Source organism: Gracilinanus agilis, chromosome 3 (assembly GCF_016433145.1).
Source record: "Gracilinanus agilis isolate LMUSP501 chromosome 3, AgileGrace, whole genome shotgun sequence".
Lineage (NCBI taxonomy): Eukaryota > Metazoa > Chordata > Mammalia > Didelphimorphia > Didelphidae > Gracilinanus > Gracilinanus agilis.
Window position 1 is genome coordinate 427,550,168 of NC_058132.1, and position 18,387 is coordinate 427,568,554.

General features: G+C 38.5%; 1 protein-coding gene and 1 pseudogene across 1 annotated transcript in view; both read left to right on the top strand.

The window, feature by feature from the left end:
- The window catches only part of ROBO2 (roundabout guidance receptor 2), a 773,029-nt gene that overhangs the window by 523,856 nt on the left and 230,786 nt on the right, over positions 1-18,387 (top strand). The window lies entirely within an intron of this gene.
- Positions 9,806-18,387, top strand: part of LOC123239164 — a 29,325-nt pseudogene continuing 20,743 nt past the window's right edge.

The window sequence follows — 18,387 nt, forward strand, 5'->3', positions numbered from 1 at the left end:
GTCACAACCCTTAGGAAGTTTTATAGAAACTATAAAATTGAAGCTAGAAGAAGATGTATATTTCATGTTACAGATTGAACACTCCCAAATGATAACCCTCTTCATCTTGCATTTAGAGTGAGGCACAGGAATCATGACAGGATAAGCCTTCTTCCAGAAAAACAAAATGACTCTGACTGCTCTATTCATCAATTAGGCCATTGTTCTCAAGGACAAACTAGGAAATATGTTAGGGGATAAACTATATAAATAATATATATATATATACATACACACACACATATATATATGTAAAGAAATATAGAAAAAATAGATCTATGATCTCTGCAGAACCATAGATGGAAAAATATTCTGTTAGCTGAAATTCTCACATAAGCTTTTAAGAACCATTTTTTATTTAAGAGAATGCCAGTGTTGTAAATCTTAATGCAAGAGGCAAGTTTTTCTATTTTGGGGAGCCGATTTCTGTACTTCCTTTCTTTTCTTCTCACATCTCAGAACTTTTAAAATTCATATTCTATATGGACTTCCTGGATTGTAATAATCTTTGTCACTTTGGTCTAAGCAAGTTTCAACTTTCTTTTTTCTAAAACCCTTACCTTCTCTCTTAAAATCAATACTGTGTATTGGTTCCTAGGCAGAAGAGCAGTAAGGGCTAGGCAATAGGGGTAAAGTGACTTGCCCAGGGTCACATAGCTAGAAAGTGTCTGAGGTCAGATTTGTACCTAGGATCTCCCATCTCTAGGAATGGCTCTCAATCTACTGAGCCACCTAGCTATCCCCTAAGTTTCAACTTCTTTAATATTTCTTCCATGCTGAAGTATATTTTAGGTTCTATAAAAATTATTTATGTAAAAATCTAACATCTGAAACTACTAGTATACTAACTTGTTCACTTGAGAAAAAAATCATTTGATAAAGGGAAAAACAGAGGTAAACAGTATAAATAGGAATAAATATCTTGCTTCTTATATCCATCTGTCTTATTTTCTATTGGAAGTATTTCATCATCTTATAAATAAAAAAGAACATCTATTTTGGAGATGAGCAACACATTTTTTTCCTAGCAGCAACTTTAAACATAGTGAGTAATTTGGAATAGAACTATCAAATCCACCAGCTGCCTTGCTCCTAAAGCTGAGCCCTGCTTCATTTTGCATCTTGCATACCATATGCTATTCACCAACTGCATTAAACATCACAAATAAAACCTGAGTATATCAGATGAAAATTGACTAAAACAGCAAACCAGTGATGAAACTTAATAAAAACTTTGAAATTTTTCTTTTTTTCTATAATTACACATTAACACATTTGATACATATAATCTTAAACCATAACTTGTTTATAATTAAGGAAAATGTCTCTTTAAAAATAAATGTTGATTAATTTTATCTCTAATCTACATGAATACATTTTAATACACCATATAAGAGTTGCAACTACATTAGAAGTTCTATTTTATATTCTTTAATATGACCCTTTCCCCGCCATCATGTACTTTTAGATCCAGTAAGATTGATTTCTTTGCTGTTACACAAAGAGGAGATTCCATCTCTTGGCTCAGGGCACTTTCTCTGCCTGCTCTCCATGCCTGAAATGCTCTCCCTCTTTATCTCTGCTTGCTGGCTTCCTTGGCTTCTTTTCAGTCTCAACTTTTAAAAGAAGCCCTTCCCAGCCATTCCTGATTCAATTTTAATTATTATCCTATATCTGGCTTCTGTGCGTGTGTCTCTCTCTCTCTCTCTGTGTGTGTGTGTGTGTGTGTGTGTGTGTGTGTGTATAACCCTGTTTGCCTCAGTTTCCTCATTTTAAAAATGAACTAGAGAAGAAAATTTCAAGTCACTCCAGGGTCTATGTGCAGATAATCCAAAATGCAGTCTCAATGAGTAAAATGTGACTGAAAATGACCAAACAAATTATTGCTATTCTTAATATACTATATGTTGAGGGAGAAAAAGTAGAAATGCAAAAATTTTAAATATTTTAAAGTTGTTTTTTTTAATTCAACTACAAGTAAGGAATAAGTAGTGATATTTTCATTTTTACTTCAAATTATATAAGCACACCATTTACACATTTGTAACCTCTAAACATTTATGTTATCAAGATCTTAGGATTTAGGAGTGCCAGTGACCTTAGAAGTCATCTAAACCAGTGGTGCCAAATAGGAATGAAAATTTAAGTCCATAGAGAAATTGATTTTTACAGATTAAGGAAAAGAGCCAGGTATTCAAAGACAAATCATCTTAGACCAAATCTGATATGCTTCCCTTTTAAGTGACAATGTTAATATGTTGAGGCACATTTTTTAATCACCTTCCACGTAGAGTAGTAGCAAACACATAAAATCTAATAAAAACCTTACCAATGAAATAAAAGCAATCCTTTAAAGCATATAATAAATGCTACTAAGAAATATTGCAATCTCATATTCACGACTCAGGTAAATAATTTTTAAACACTCTACTATTACCACATTTCTGGGTTTTTGTCTTGTCTGAGTGGCATTAGAGAGGAAGATTGGCATTTTCCTGCTGTCTTTTAAAAATGAGATAATGGGATATGATGGGCCTACTGAATTTAGCTAAAGTGCTGACATTACAATCATAAGATCTTGACAGGTTAAGTGAGCATATGTCTTGTCTCACCATTTATTTTAAGAACTATTTTTTTTCACTGTGGTCTCCCTGTTTCTTTTTTTTTTCTTTTTTTAAAATATGTGTTCTATTTTCTCTTTTTAGTACTATCTTAAGAGTATTTAAATGCTGTTTCAAGATGTTCACTTTCTGATGATTAAAACTAAGAGGTTCTCTAGTCATGATGAGATGTTTTAAAATAGCTGAATTTAGTGATTTGACACATTCTAAATTGATAGCATATTCCACGAGAGTAAAATTATCTGTAGAACTCACACATATATAAAATTTCCCCTATTTCTTCAGTTCCTTATGGGGAAAAAAATAGCAAGAAAAAGCTCCTTGACACAGGATAGACTGATGGAAGTAATTTAATTATGATTTAGAGTTAGAATTTGTGCAGAAAAATGATAATATGTTTCATATTAAAAATAAAGATAGTCCTTCATTTTGTAACTATTGATAAGTAGGTTTTTTGCAACTAAATGCATTTTGTGGTGCAAAAGGTGCAAATTCCATAGAAACAATTTGTAAATGGTATTTAAGTTCCCAAGGAGGCTGACATTAGACTAGTTTATTCACAATATAGTTGTTACACTATAATTTTCACCAGTACAATTTTCTACTATTTTTTCTATTTCAAAGGTATTAAAACTAGGACTTTCTCCATTCATCAACACATCATTAAGATCTTTGTAAAACTATTGCTGTAGTCACTTGTTTTTAATCCTGAACATAAGATCCTCTATTTCCCTATGTAGAGGTTAAATTAGGAGTTTGACAAAATAGGAAAGCAGCTTTTAACAATTTTAGTTTTATGAGAATAGTAAAAGGAGGGAAATATAGGAAAGAGATAGAGAGAGAAATTGCCTAAATAGCTACGGTATAACTCCCTATATTTGCCTATAAATGCCGATAACTGCCATTAGAGAAAGTCTAGTTAATCACCCTTCAGCTCAGCTCAGGAGACAGAATCTATCTATCTATCTATCTATCTATCTATCTATCTATCTATCTATCTATATCTCCCAACCCACCAACTAATCACCAACCCATACCACCAGCAACCAACCCCCAAAGACCAACTACAATGATCAACCACTTCCCAACCCAAAAAACGATAAAAAAAAAGGCCCTCTCAGTCTTCATGCTGGCCTTTTATAACCCCTTCTTATCTCACACCCTGTCTCTCTGATTTCTACTTCCTTTCACTTTGGGCTGACATATCTTTACAAATCTCTATGTTAAAAGGACCTATAGGCCCCCTATTAAATTAGAACAGGAATAAAAAATTCCCTTTTACAATCCTCTCTGTGATTCCCTGGGAGACTAGTTTCCCTAGTGAATCACTTAAACATAACTATCTTATACCTCTAAAAATCTTCTAGTTAAAGGTGCCTACAACATTATACTTTCTAAAAGAAAACTATTATAATATGAGGAAAGGATAGAAATAAAAGAGAAAGAAAGCAAAACCAATGGTACATAGGTGCATTGACAAAAAGCCAATTGGGGCAATTCCCTTTGGTATAGAAGTTTACATTCATTAAATGCATTCAACCTCCTTCAGTTTGATCAATGCTTCCCACAGTTCATTCTAGATCTTCTGATACAGTGTGTTTTTTATGACATCTTCCTAAAATAGTCCATTTTCCTTGATTCAGGGAATTAGTAAGCTTCTTTTCCTATAATTTCTCAAAAACTTTTAAATCTTGGATTTTATGAAATATAATCCCCAAATTACAAATAATTACAAATTACAATCACGAATAATACAATCCTAAATTATGTATTTATATATATATATATGTATATGTATATACATATATGTATATAATTTATAGTCTTTGGAAAATAAGAGCCTAGAGATATCAATTTAAATCTAACAAATATTACATAATAATTATACAATTACAATCCCCAAAATCATAAGAGCACATTTAATGACAATAGAAAACAAACCCAATATTACTACGATTCACATGAGTCTCTATAGCCATTTTCTGTGTGACATTTTAAAACCTTAGAAGGTCATGGATACTTGTCACAAGTTATCTAAATTTAAATCTTTCAACCTTAGCTGAGATATTTCTTAAAAAGTCTATTACTGCCATCATTCCAAAATTTGGCAGAAGGTCCCAGAAAAAAAGCAACAAACAAACCTCTGTACTGCTGATGAGAACCTTTTGGGTCTAAAATGTCACCAAGAATATAGATCATTCTAGTGAAAGGGTAGAGTAAGCTGAAGAGTTACAAATATTAAAACCATCCAGCAACCACCAAACTCCATGGAAAATACTCCTTCTGGAACCATCCAGGGGTTACCAAGCCCCCTAGGAAAAACTTCCAATCTCCCGGATGAGATTATAACCCATCATGGGGTAACTAAGCCCTTTGGGAAACCTCCCTCCTCTCGTATGAGACTGTAACAGCTATTACATGTAAAACATGTAAAAGGCATGTATTTATATGTCCCATCCATTGCAAATGTGGAGGCAAGGAATACAATAATGAAAATCACTTCTGTTGTCTCATCCATTACATTTTTATAAATGCACTTCTCTTCAAATACTAAATGGACCCTTACCTCTTGTTACATATAAGTCAAAAGTAGGCAAATGATCAGTCAAAGGTAGTGATGCTCCTAGAGATCTGAAAATCATTTCTGAAGACCCTTTAAAATCAATTGAAATTTTTAGCTCATTAAATTCTCCAAAGGTTGTAACAGGTTGTAACCAGTTTGATGGAGTTCGTCCACCATCATCTATATGACAATTAACAAAGGCAAAAATGGACAAAAGGCAATTTAGGCAATATATGACCTTGATAGATTTGGTGACAAATCTAGCATTCATAAGGACCTATGGTTTTACCACAGAAAAGGGTTTGTGCAAGTTGTTTATAGACTATTACAAAGGCATTTTCTCTAGTCGAGACATAGGGTGGTATAAATAAAGACAGGGCAAACAGAATATATAGCTAATGGCCAAAACAGTATCTGAAAATGATATAGCATAACAGAAGATATTAGATCAGATTGATATGTGAATTTAAAAAATTTTAAATTTTAAAGAAACAATCAGCAAATACAGTAAGCATGAAAGGACACAGGCATTGAATTCAAGAGTCTTTTTTTTCCAATTAGCTGTGTTATAGAGACTTCTTCACTATTTTTTAAAATAATTTTTTATTTTTAGAAAAATTTTCCATGGTTACATAAGTCATGTTTTAACATTCCCCTTCACCCCCTCTGTCCGGGTCCAGCCGGACACAACCGAGGGGTCCGGGGAAACGGCAACCTAAGAACCCATAGGGAGAGAAGAGAGGAGACCTCGCGCGCAAGACACAGAGTTGTTTAGATGGAAGCAAGGCTCGTTTATTGCAGATATATGACAAGAATATATAGGTTGAGGGCAGAAGGGGGTCCGCAGATACTAAAGGGAAAGGAACGTGGAAAGGGAGCATGAGTTATGTAGAAAATCTCCTGTGGCGTCTTACTGTCTCCAAGCATGGGCTGGGCCTATGATCAATATCTTATCTTAGAAGAGTGAATGATATCTATTCTTAGAAGAGTGACTATTTTATCTTAAAGTCTTGGTCCCTAACAATTCTCCCTTTCTTTTTTTAAATAGAAGGGCGTAAGGAATAAGTTTATTATCCTTTGGTAGTTGTTCCATCCAAGTCTGTCTTAACACCAGAAGTTTTTCCTAAGACACCTTGTGTTCCCTGGTCAATCCATAAGTGAGATTGGACCAGAAGTTTTTCCTAAGACACCTTGTGTTCCCTGGTCAATCCATAAGTGAGATTGGCAGCGATGGCCCCTGACTTAGGCTACACAGGGGGAGTTACTCAACCATCAAGGGTTGAGGACCTGTGCTACTCCCGTCATTGGGTTACCGCCCTGCTGGAAAACTGCAAACGAGTGCCGCCAGGTTGTTCTGTGTACATCATCTCAATACGATGGTATTGAACCATAGGGAACTTATCAAGGGCTGAGTTAATGTTAGTTTTGATGAGTTTCGTTAGATGTTGGAAGGCCCAAGGGCCAAAGGTTAAGATCAATAAAAATATAAAGAGAGGTGTAATAATAGTGGGAATCAGGGTAGAAAGCCAGGGGGAACCCTTGAGGAGTGTGTTGAACTATCCTTCTTGTGCCTCGGCTTCCCTTTTCCTCTGGGCTAGCCGTTCACGCAATTTTGCCATAGATTCTCTCACAACGCCAGTATGGTCAGCGTAAAAACAACATTCCTCTTTGAGGGCTGCGCATAATCTCCCCTCTTTTAAAAAAGGAGATCAAGACCGCGCCTATTCTGTAAGACTACCTCTGACAGAGAAGTGAGTGATTGTTCCAGGGCCATGACAGACTTTTCAAGGGCTTCTAAATCGGTTGTCATGGCCATCTGAAGAGTGGCCAAGTGTTGGGTCTGGAGAAGGGCAGTAGTGCCAGTGCCAATGCCTACAGCAAGACCGCCGAGTCCTAACAGGATAGCTAAAGTAGTAAAGGGTTCCCTACGTGTTCTAGGAGAGGGGGAGAGGAGGGAGGCCACACTATCGTCCGTGTGGAAAGAGATACGTGGCCATAGCTGGACAAGAACACAGAATTCAAAGGAGGTATTGAAAACTAAAAGAGATATACAAGGGGTGAGGCCAGTATTGCAAGCCCAAAAGCCATTATTGGGGCTTCCAAAAAGGAAGGGGAAGGGGGGAGGTCAAGGGTGGAGTTACATAAGTGGGCATGAGATCGGGAAATGGTGCCTAAACAAAGGCCATGGCCAGAGACTTCAGCAAGAGTGAGACTGCGAGAAAAGGCGGCGCAGCGCGGGGAAGCTAGAACTGTTTCATCGGGTTCTGCCATATAGGCAATACCTTCATAGTAAGGGGGTTGTGGACTCAGACAGAGCCAACACTTAATCGTCAAATCTGGCCTGGAAGCGTTCAGGGCAGTATAGGCACCTGATACTAGAGATAAAAATCTGTCTGCTGTACCGGGAATATTTAGGGACCCTTGCTGTGACTGGGGCTGTAACTGGGAGGAGGTATTCGGAGATGAAGGGGAAAAAGGGGGGACCAATGGGATGGGGAGAGACGTGGGAGTCGGTAATGGCTGGGGGTTAGGGGAAAAAGGGCGTCGTTGATCCGAGAGGATGATGTTAGGACCAACAGAAACAATGAGGGGCTGCACACGGAGGCGGAGAGTGAAAAGAAGAACATCATCAAAACCGCCCTTCTTATAGAGTCGTAAACCCCAAGTCAAGCCATCTGTCCATTTAACACTTCGTTTCCCCGCGTTGGTAAATGTGATAATGAGGGGATTACAAGTAGGAGGACTAGGGGTGCACACAGATGGGCGGGATAGATTGTGGGTTATTGATATCAAATCCTGGTTCGCCTGGATCCAATATCCAGTACCAATAGTTTCACATCCCCAGGCTGCACAAAATCCGTCTGTCTGGTCCCCACAGTGTGGTGGCTGATCAAAGCCAGGGCAGCCATATAGAGGAAATTGAGTGTATTGAGTCCAGTAATCAGGGAGGCTAGGCACAACAGGGAAGGTAGGGGCGTAGTAGTGGATTGAGGACATCTGGGGGGCGCCTAGGGCACAAAGATCAACCGGAATGGAAGGAAACCACGTCCATTGGGGCCATTGGGAAGAAGAAACGGAGGTAATGATGGCTTGATTAACTGGATTGATGATCTCCCACCGTTGTTGGACCAGGAGATGAGGACTGGAAGTGGTGACTGGAAGGAAGGTGGAGTAGATGATGTAAACTGCCAGAGAAAACGAGTTCAGGATCTGAGGTCCCATCTGTGATGTCGTCAGGGTTGTGGTTCTGAAAAAGGAAGAAGAAAAAGACTTCTCAGGGACAAGACCCTGGCTTAGTTGGGCTAGTATCTGGGGCAAAAGGTTTAATCAGTCTAGATGGAATCCAACGGGCATTATTAGCCGCTATATCAAAAATACAGGCGGAGCCCTTTCCCCAGATAATGACAGGGTCGGGGCCACACCAGAGGCCCGTGACGGGGTCACGCCAAAGGACTGTGGCCAGATTAGATGAAGTATGCGGATTCCAGTGGCATTCAGCAGCGGAACGCCCTTCGGCATCCAGCGTGAGGAAATTAAGAACAAAGAGGGCGTGAGCAAGAAGTCTGATTGCCACTTAACGGGATAAAGAGTTTCTTGGGCTTTGAGTTTGAATTTTATCTGGGGCAATGCTAAAGCCTCGAGCTTAGAGCTGTGTCAATGAGGGGGATGGGGAATTGACTATGGGAATGGAAAATGATAGCAGTTGGGGATGGAAGGCCTGGCTGTAAAGCCCCCATGGGTAACATGGTCTTATTGACCTCACGTAGGTCCTGTAGAAGTCTCCATTTCCCCGATTTCTTTTTAATAACAAAAATAGGTGTATTCCATGGGGAAGTGGAAGGTTCAAGGTGTCCAAGAGAGAGTTGCTCCTGCACTAGCATTAGGGCAGCTTGAACCTTCTCAGATGTTAGAGGCCACTGGTCAATCCAGACAGGAGAATTGGACTTCCAGGTGATCTTATCAGCCTGGATTGCAGGGGGATCAGTGGCCTTTATAAAAAAATTTTTGACCCAAGTCCTCCTTTATCGTTTTGGGCTGGGGGGGATATTGGGTGTAAGATGCCTTGTTCGTTGTTGCCAAGGCCTTTGCCTGGGAGGTACCCAGATTTCAGCATCATGGTGGTGACAGCATCACTGGGGCTAACCATAAGGAGCCGCATCTGGGCTAGAATATCCCTGCCCCAGAGATAAACGGGGAGTCCCGCGACTACATAGGGACGGGTAGTGCCACTATTGCCCTCAGTATCTTGCCAATGGAGGAGCTTAGTACTTTGGAGGGTATCTTGGATCTGACCTATTCCTGACAGGTGGGTGGCTGAGGGTTGAAGGGGCCAGGCACGGGGCCAATGAGCCTGGGAGATGACAGTAGAGTCTGCCCCTGTGTCCAGCAGGCCTGTGAAGGTTTTTCCTTCGATCTTTAATTGCAGAGTGGGTCGGGACTCAGTAAGTTGTTGTACCCAATAAATGTTGGAAGAGCTGGGTGAGGAAGGACCTCGTTTTTGGGCTGCGGCAGGAAAATCGCCTATCATGGGGAGGGGGAGGGCCTGAGCTAAGTGTTTACCGGCAGGGATGGTAACGGGACCATGCGGAGATTCTATGATAAGTTTTATCTCCCCTGTGTAGTCATTATCGACAAGGGTGGGATGCACAACTACACCTTGTAAGGTGGTGAGCGCCCTGCCGATTAAGTTAAGCTTAGCTTGATTTTCTGCCCTTTCAAGGAACTCTGCCTTCCAAATTAGAAATTGCCCTCGGGATAGGACAGATTGCACAACTTTGGTCCATTCGGAGGGGAGCATGTGCCCCTCTCCTCCAAGCCCTTCTAGGATGGAGAGTGTAAAAGGGGCATTCAGGCCATAATTTTTAACTGCCGAATGCAGGTCTTTAATGTGCTTAATTTTTAATTTTTTATAAATTGGCCGATGATGGTGGGGGAGGCCTGAAGTATCTGCGGCCCTGGAATTTCCACGGGATCCGCTTTCCTCCTCCCCCTCTTCCTCCTGTTCGGAGTCAGAGGAATCATGTGGGAGGGCAAGTTGGATGGTGGGGGATGGGAGGTTGTAGGGAGGAGGTCTATTCCTCAGAGGGCCATTGTTATGGTAGTGGGCTGTCTCCTCCTCTAGTTCTGCTTGATAAGCCAGATTAAGTGTGCTATCTTGAGGAGGGTCCCTGTATAGGACTGGATAAAGGTGTGGTCTGGGCTTAGAGGGAACAAGGGGCTCCTCAAGGGAGGGATTTTTCATAGGTTTGTCTAAGAGAGATGAGGGACGCTCATTCCCCTTGAGGGGCGAGCTCTGTTCTTTAGTCGAGTTTGGTTCTTCATTTTTTATCTTAGATTCTAAGATAGCATCCTCAGCCAAGCTGAGGAGGTGCGAGACTTGTTGACTCATGTCGGCTTCTTTAAGAATGTCACGAATCAAGCCATAGAAAGAAAAGTAATCATCTGGAATCTCTTTGCCGGCTCTTAAAAGGCCATTAAGTTCCTTACCTACTTTGTCCTTCTTTTTTACTCTGATACCTCTCTCCCTGAGACTATTTTTTAGTTCAGTCACGAACACTGTTTCCTTCGAGAGTGTTTTTCCCATCATGCACACGTATTCCTTCCACTTTCCTTGCACACACATACACACACACTTTTTTTAGAAACACTCTTGATTTTTAAATGCCTATGGGGGGTGGGACAACTTACCCTACCTCGAGGCGTCTTGCTCAGCCTCTACCCGTTACGTATCTTCGCGGCCGCGACAGCTGCTCCTCAGTTGTCCGGTAAGCTGTGTTCACCGTGCCTCGCGTTGGGCGCCACTGTCCGGGTCCAGCCGGACACAACCGAGGGGTCCGGGAAATGGCAACCTAAGAACCCATAGGGGGAGAAGAGAGGAGACCTCGCGCGCAAGACACAGAGTCATTTGGATGGAAGCAAGGCTCGTTTATTGCAGATCTATGACAAGAATATATAGGTTGAGGGCAGAAGGGGGTCCGCAGATACTAAAGGGAAAGGAACGTGGAAAGGGAGCATGAGTTATGTAGAAAATCTCCTGTGGCATCTTACTGTCTCCAAGCATGGCTGGGCCTATGATCAATATCTTATCTTAGAAGAGTGAATGATGTCTATTCTTAGAAGAGTGACTATTTTATCTTAAAGTCTTGGTCCCTAACACCCCTCAACGCCCCACCCCCCTCCACTGTAGCTAATTCACATTTCCACTTGTTTTAATATGTGTGGTCAGTCAAGAATTATTTACACATTATTGATAGTTACATGGGTGTGGTCTTTTCAGGTCTACATCCCCAGTAATGTCCTCATCAACCCAAGTTTCCAAGCAATTGTTTTTCTTCTGTGTTTCTACTCCTGTAGTTCTTCCTCTGAATGTGGGTAGTGTTCCTTTCCATAAATCCCTCAGAATTGTCTTGGGTGATTGCATTGCTGCTAGTACAGACGTCCATTACATTCGATTTTACCACAGTATATCAGTCTCTGTGTACAATGTTCTTCTGGCTCTGCTCCTTTAGTTCTGCATCAGTTCCTGGAGGTCTTTCCAGTTCACATGGAATACCTCCAGTTTATTATTCCTTTGAGCACAATATTATTCCATCACAACATATACTGCAATTTGTTCAGCCATTCCCCAATTGAAGGACAGACCCTTGTTTTCCAGTTTTTTGCCACCCTAAAGAGCACGGCTATAAATATTTTTGTACAAGTATTTTTTTTATGATCTCTTTGGGGTTCAAACCCAGAAATGCTATAGCTGGATCAAAGGGCAGGCAGTCTTTTAGAGTACTTTGGGTATAGTTCCAAATTGCCATCAAGAATGGTTGGATCAGTTCACAGCTCCACCAGCAATGCATTAATGTCCCAATTTTGCCACATCCCCTTCAACATTTATTACTCTCCCCTGCTGTCATTTTAGCCAATCTGCTAGGTGTAAAGGGGCACCTCAGAGTTGTTTTGATTTGCATTTCTTTAATTATTAGAGTTTTAGAGCATTTTTTTTTTTAGGCAATGGGGGTCAAGTGACTTGCCCAGGGTCACACAGCTGGGAAGTGTCTGTGGCCTGATTTTCCCATCTCTAGATCTGGCTCTCAATCCACTGAGCTACCTAACTGCCCCCTTAGAGCATTTTTTCATGTGCTTATTGATAGTTTTGATTTCTTTATCTAAAAATTGCCTCTTCATGACCCTTGCCCTTTTATCAATTGAGGAATAGCTTGATTTTTTTCATACAATTGATTTAGCTCCTTGTATATTTGAGTAATTAGACCTCTGTCAGAGTTTTTTGTTATAAAGATTTTTTCCCAGTTTGTTGTTTCCCTTCTGATTTTGGTTGCACCCTTTTTGTTTGTATAAAACCTTTTTTAATTTAATGTAATCAAAATTATTTATCTTACATTTTGTAATTTTTTCTAACTCTTGCTTGATTTTAAAATATTTCCTTTCCCAGAGATCTGACAAGTATACTATTCTGTGTTCACCTAATTTTCTTATAATTTCCTTCTTTATATTCAATGCCAATTTTCCCAGCAAATTTTGTCAAATAGTGGATTTTTGTCCCCAAAGTTGGGCTCTTTGGGTTTATCACACACTGTCTTGCTGACATCACTTACCCCAAATCTATTCCACTGATCCACCCTTCTGTCTCTTAGCCAGTACCATATTGTTTTGATGACTGCTGCTTTATAGTACAGCTTAATATCTGGTACTGCTAGGCCACCTTCCTTCACATTTTTAAAAATTATTTCCCTTGATATTCTTGATCTTTTGTTCTTCCAAATGATCTTTATAGAAGGATATGGATTAAGAAAAGAAAAAAATTGGTAACTAGGATATTGCTGGTAACTTTATTGAATCCGATTCAGTTGAGTGATGTGATTAGAAACCAGATGGTTAAGAATAAAGGGAGTAAAAGCAAATAGTTGCTGGTAGTAGAGAAGTCTGTCCATTACATTCAATTATACCACAGTGTATCAGTCTCTGTGTATAATTAAACTTATAAATATTTTTTAAAAAATACTGTCTCCAAAAGTTTTTCAGTCACTGCTATGCTAAGTTGAACCTGTTAAGTTAACCACAAATGTCTTCCCGGCCTGCAAGGCCAAAGCCTTGTCTCCACTCTGCTGTCTTACAGAGATAAATACAAAAGATCTTCTTGCTTCTTTCCTATCAGTCTTCTTTATTCCAACCACTGCCAAACTTCCACTTCTCTCTTCCCAACCTGTAAATCTGGTATTCCCAAGGTTTTTAAAGGAAATAGCCAGAGAGAGTCAAGAAGAGCAGCCTCCAGGACCTTGCTTAGCCCCAGAGACAGTGACAGTTGGAAAACTACAACTGTTATCAGCACCACAAAATTCCATCAGGAACTTGGCTCAAGGTTACAACCAAGGCAATCTGATAGTCTGTCAGGATTCACTGTTATTACTAACTTATCAAATCCAAATCTATTTTGCCCCTAATAATTCTCTCTTGTAAATCCAATGGATAGATGGTATCTGCCCCAGTAAACCATGTAATGCCTAATCTTATTCTTAAACCCATTATCCTATTTCCCCTAAACAAAAAACAAGTTATCTTACTCTATCACTATTCTATCACTATTCTTACCCTATGCTAAACTAATCTATGCTAAGGATAAAAAGAGAATTTCAAGAAACAGAAAAAAGAAATAAGGAAATACTTGCAAACATGCAATTACAGAAATCCAAAATGCAAACATTTGCAAAAATACAGTAACGAAGTAAATTTGCAACCTATGCTGTTACAGAAAGCAAAACCTATCTAAACATAACCTATGCAAAACTCATGCAAACTGCATCTTATACATCCTATGGAAAAAAATTCAATCCAAACTTTTGAAACTATTCTGAAACCCTATGCTAATACAGGAATCTAAAACCTTTCTACAGTTAAACACAAAATTAATTTGCACTACTAAGAAAACTGAGCATCTTTTAAGAAACCTAACTATGACAAATATACAGATTTATGCAAATTTATATAGTATTTACATGTTTTGCACATGCTACTTACATATTCTATAAATATGCATAATACTGGAGTTGGAGTCTGAGGACCCGAATTCAAATGTGATTCTATTGCTTTATGACTTGCATGACTCTGTGTAAATTTACTTAACTTCTTCAGACCTTGATTTATTAATTTGTAAACTGAGGCAGATGAACTAGATGGCTGCTAACATCCTTTCTACCACCAAACTTGTGCCCCAAAGCATTAAAAGTCCCAGGTTTTTTTTGTTTGTTTTGGTTTGGTTTTGAGATGTAGCAGGTAGTAGATAACAAGCTTATTTAAGAAGACCTGAATTTGGATTCTGTCTCAGACATTTAGTATTGTCTCACAGGCTGTTAACCATTTTAGACCTACATTTTCTCATTTGTAAAATGAGGGATATGTATCAAAAAGGCAAAGATCCAGGAAATCTCCAAAGAATAATGAAACAGGATATTTATCCACTGTCTTTAAAGGAACAGACTGAGTAGAAATGTAGATAGAAACATATCTTTCTTCACTATATTTTCTCTACAAATTTTTCATTAGTGTATACATCTTGTTTCATAACAGGACAAAAATAGAAATATGTATTGTATGATAACTTTTTTATCTTTTAAAAATTTATTAATATTTATTTTTTGAAAAATTAACAAGGTTACATAATTCATGCTCTTACTTTCCCCATCACCCCCCGAGCTCCACCACCCCATGGCTGATGTGTATTTCCACTGGTTTTAACATGTCTCATTGATCAAGACCTATTTCCAAATTGTTGATAGTTGCATTGGTATGGTAGTTTCGAGTCTACATCCCTAATCATGTCCACCTCAACCCATGTGTTCAAGAAGTTGTTTTTCTTCTGTTTTCACTCCTGTAGTTCTTCCTCTGAATATGGGTAGCGTTCTTTTCCATAAGTCCCTCAGAATTGTCCTGGGTCATTGCTTTGCTGCTAGTAGAGCAGTTCATTACATTTATTTTACCACACTGTATTCGTCTCTGTGTACAATGTTCTTCTGGCTCTGCTCCTTTAGCTCTGCATCAATTCCTGAAGGTCTTTCCAGTTCACATAGAATTCTTCCAGTTTATTATTCCTTTGAGCACAAAAATATTCCATCACCAGCATATACCACAATGTGTTTAGCCATTCCCCAACTGAAGGACATACACTCATTTTCCAGTTTTTTTGCCACCTCAAAAAGCCCAGCTATAAATATTTTTGTACAAGTCTGTTTATCTATGATCTCTTTGGGATACAAAACCAACAATGGTATGGCTCGATCAAAGGGCAGGCAGTCTTTTATAGCCCTTTGAGCATAGTTCCAAATTGCCAGCCAGAATGGTTGGATCAGTTCACAACTCCACCAGCAAGGCATTAATGTCCCAGTTTTGCCACATCCCCTCCAGCATTCATTACTCTCCCCTTCTTTCATTTTAGCCAATCTGCTAGCTGTGAGGTGGTACCTCAGAGTTGTTTTGATTTGCATTTCTCTAATTATTAGAGATTTAGAACACTTTCTCATGTGTTTATTGAAACTTTTGATTCCTTTATCTGAAAATTGCCTATTCATGTCCCTTGCCCATTTATCAATTGGGGAATGGCTTGATTTTTTTATACAATTGGTTTAATTCTTTGTATATTTGAGTAATTATACCCCTGTCAGAGTTTTTTCTTATAAAGATTTTTTCCCAATTTGTTGTTTCCCTTCTGATTTTGGCTACATTGGTTTTGTTCGTACAAAAGGTTTTTAGCTTAATATAATCAAAATCATTTATTTTATATTTTGTAATTTTCTCTAACTCTTGCTTGGTTTTAAAATCTTTCCTTTCCCAGAGATCTGACAAGTAAACTATTCTATTTTCACTTATTTATGGTTTCCCTCTTTTTATTTAAGTCATTCACCCATTCTGAATTTATCTTGGTGTAAGGTGTGAGATGTTGATCTAAACCTAATCTCTCCCATATTGTTTTCCAATTTTCCCAGCAGTTTTTGTCAAATACTGGATTTTTGTCCCAAAAGTTGGGCTCTTTGGGTTTATCATACACTGTCTTGCTGATGTCACTTACCCCAAGTCTATTCCATGGATCCTCCCTTCTGTCTCTTAGCCAGTACCTTACCATTTTGATGACTGCTACTTTATTGTACAGTTTAATATCTGGTACTGCTAGGCCCCCTTCCTTCACATTTTTTTCATTCTTTTCCTTGATATTCTTGATCTTTTGTTATTTCAGATGAACTTTGTTATAGGTTTTCCCAATTTAGTAAAAAAGTTTTTTGGTAGTTTGATAGGTATGGCACTAAATAGGTAAATTAATTTGGGTAGAATGGTCATTTTTATTATGTTAGCTCATCCTACCCATGAGCAATCAATGTTTTTTCCAATTGTTTAGATCTAGTTTTAATTTTTGGGAAAATGTTTCATACTTGTGTTCATATAATTCCTGTGTTTGTTTTGGTAGATAGATTCCCAAGTATTTTATATTGTCTAGTGTTATTTTAAATGGTGTTTTTCTTTCTACCTCTTGCTGCTCTAATGTGTTGGAAATATATAGAAGTGCTGATGATTTATGTGCATTTATTTTGTATCCTGAAACTTTTTTTTGCAAGTTGTTGATTATTTCTACAAGCTTCTTAGTTGATTCTCTAGGATTTTTTAAGCAGACCATCATATCATCTGCAAAGAGTGCTAGCTTAGTCTCCTCATTGCCTACTTTGATATCTTCAATTTATTTTTCCTTTCTAATTGCTACTGCTAGTGTTTCTAGTACAATGTTAAATAATAGAGGTGATAATGGACATCCTTATTTCAATCCTGATCTTATTGGAAAGGCTTCTAATTTATCTCCATTGCATATGATGCTTGTTGATGGTTTTAGGTATATACTGTTTATTATTTTTAGGAAAGGTCCTTCTATTCCTATACTTTCCAGGGTTTTCAATAGGAATGGGTGCTGTATTTTGTCAAATGCTTTTTCAGCATCTATTGAGATAATCATGTGATTTTTGTTTGTTAGATTGTTGATATGGTCAATTATGTGGATGGTTTTCCTAATGTTGAACCATCCTTACATTCCTGGTACAAATCCCACCTGATCATGGTGGATGATCCTCTTGATTACTTGCTGGAGTCTCTTTGCTAGTATTCTGTTTAAGATTTTTGCATCTATGTTCATTAGGGAGATTGGTCTGTAGTTTTCTTTCTCTGTTTTTGATCTACCTGGCTTTGGAATCAGTACCATATTTGTGTCATGAAAGGAATTTGGTAGGGCTCCTTCTTTGCTTATTATATCAAATAATATGTATAATGTTGGGATTAGTTGCTCTTTGAATGTCTAATAGAATTCACTTGTGAATCCATCAGGCCCTGGAGCATTAAGAGGTAATATTTAAACCTTACTCTCAGTATAATTATCCTTGAGAGGGAAGAGTAGTTTTATCCATGGGAATATAAAACTCTATCTCACCCTACTCAGAGAGTCAGAAGGGATAAACCAAGGGGAGCAGAGGAGTGGGGAGATCAAAAAAGGGAGAGAATTCGTTAGGTCTTAAAAATAAAAAGAGGGGAATAATAAGGGAGGGGATAGAAAGGGAAGTAAATCGAGGGAGGGGACAAAGGTTACTGGCATAAAGCAAACCACTGGTTTAAAAGGAAATAGCATAAGAAGAAGAGGTAGAACTAGGAGAGGATATCCAAATGTTCGGCAAATACACAACTGATAATTATAACTAAATGTGAATGGGATGAACTCCCCCATAAAAAGGAAGCAAATAGCAGAGTGGATTAGAAACCAAAATCCTACCATATGTTGTCTACAAGAAACACATATGATGGGGGTGGACATAAACAGGTTTAAGGTAAAGGGTTTGAGCAAAATCCTTTGGGATTCAAATGAGAAAAAGAAGGCAGGAGTGGCAATTATGATTTCTGACAAAGCCAAAGTAAAAATAGATATGATTAAAAAAGACAGGGAAGGTCATTACATCCTGATTAAAGGCAGTATAGACAATGAGGAAATAACATTGCTCAATATGTATGCCCCAAATGGCATAGCAACTAGATTCGTAAAGGAGAAACTGGCAGATGTCAAGAAGGAAATAGATAGTAAAACCATACTAGTGGGAGATCTAAATATTCCTCTTTCAGATCTAGATAAATCAAACC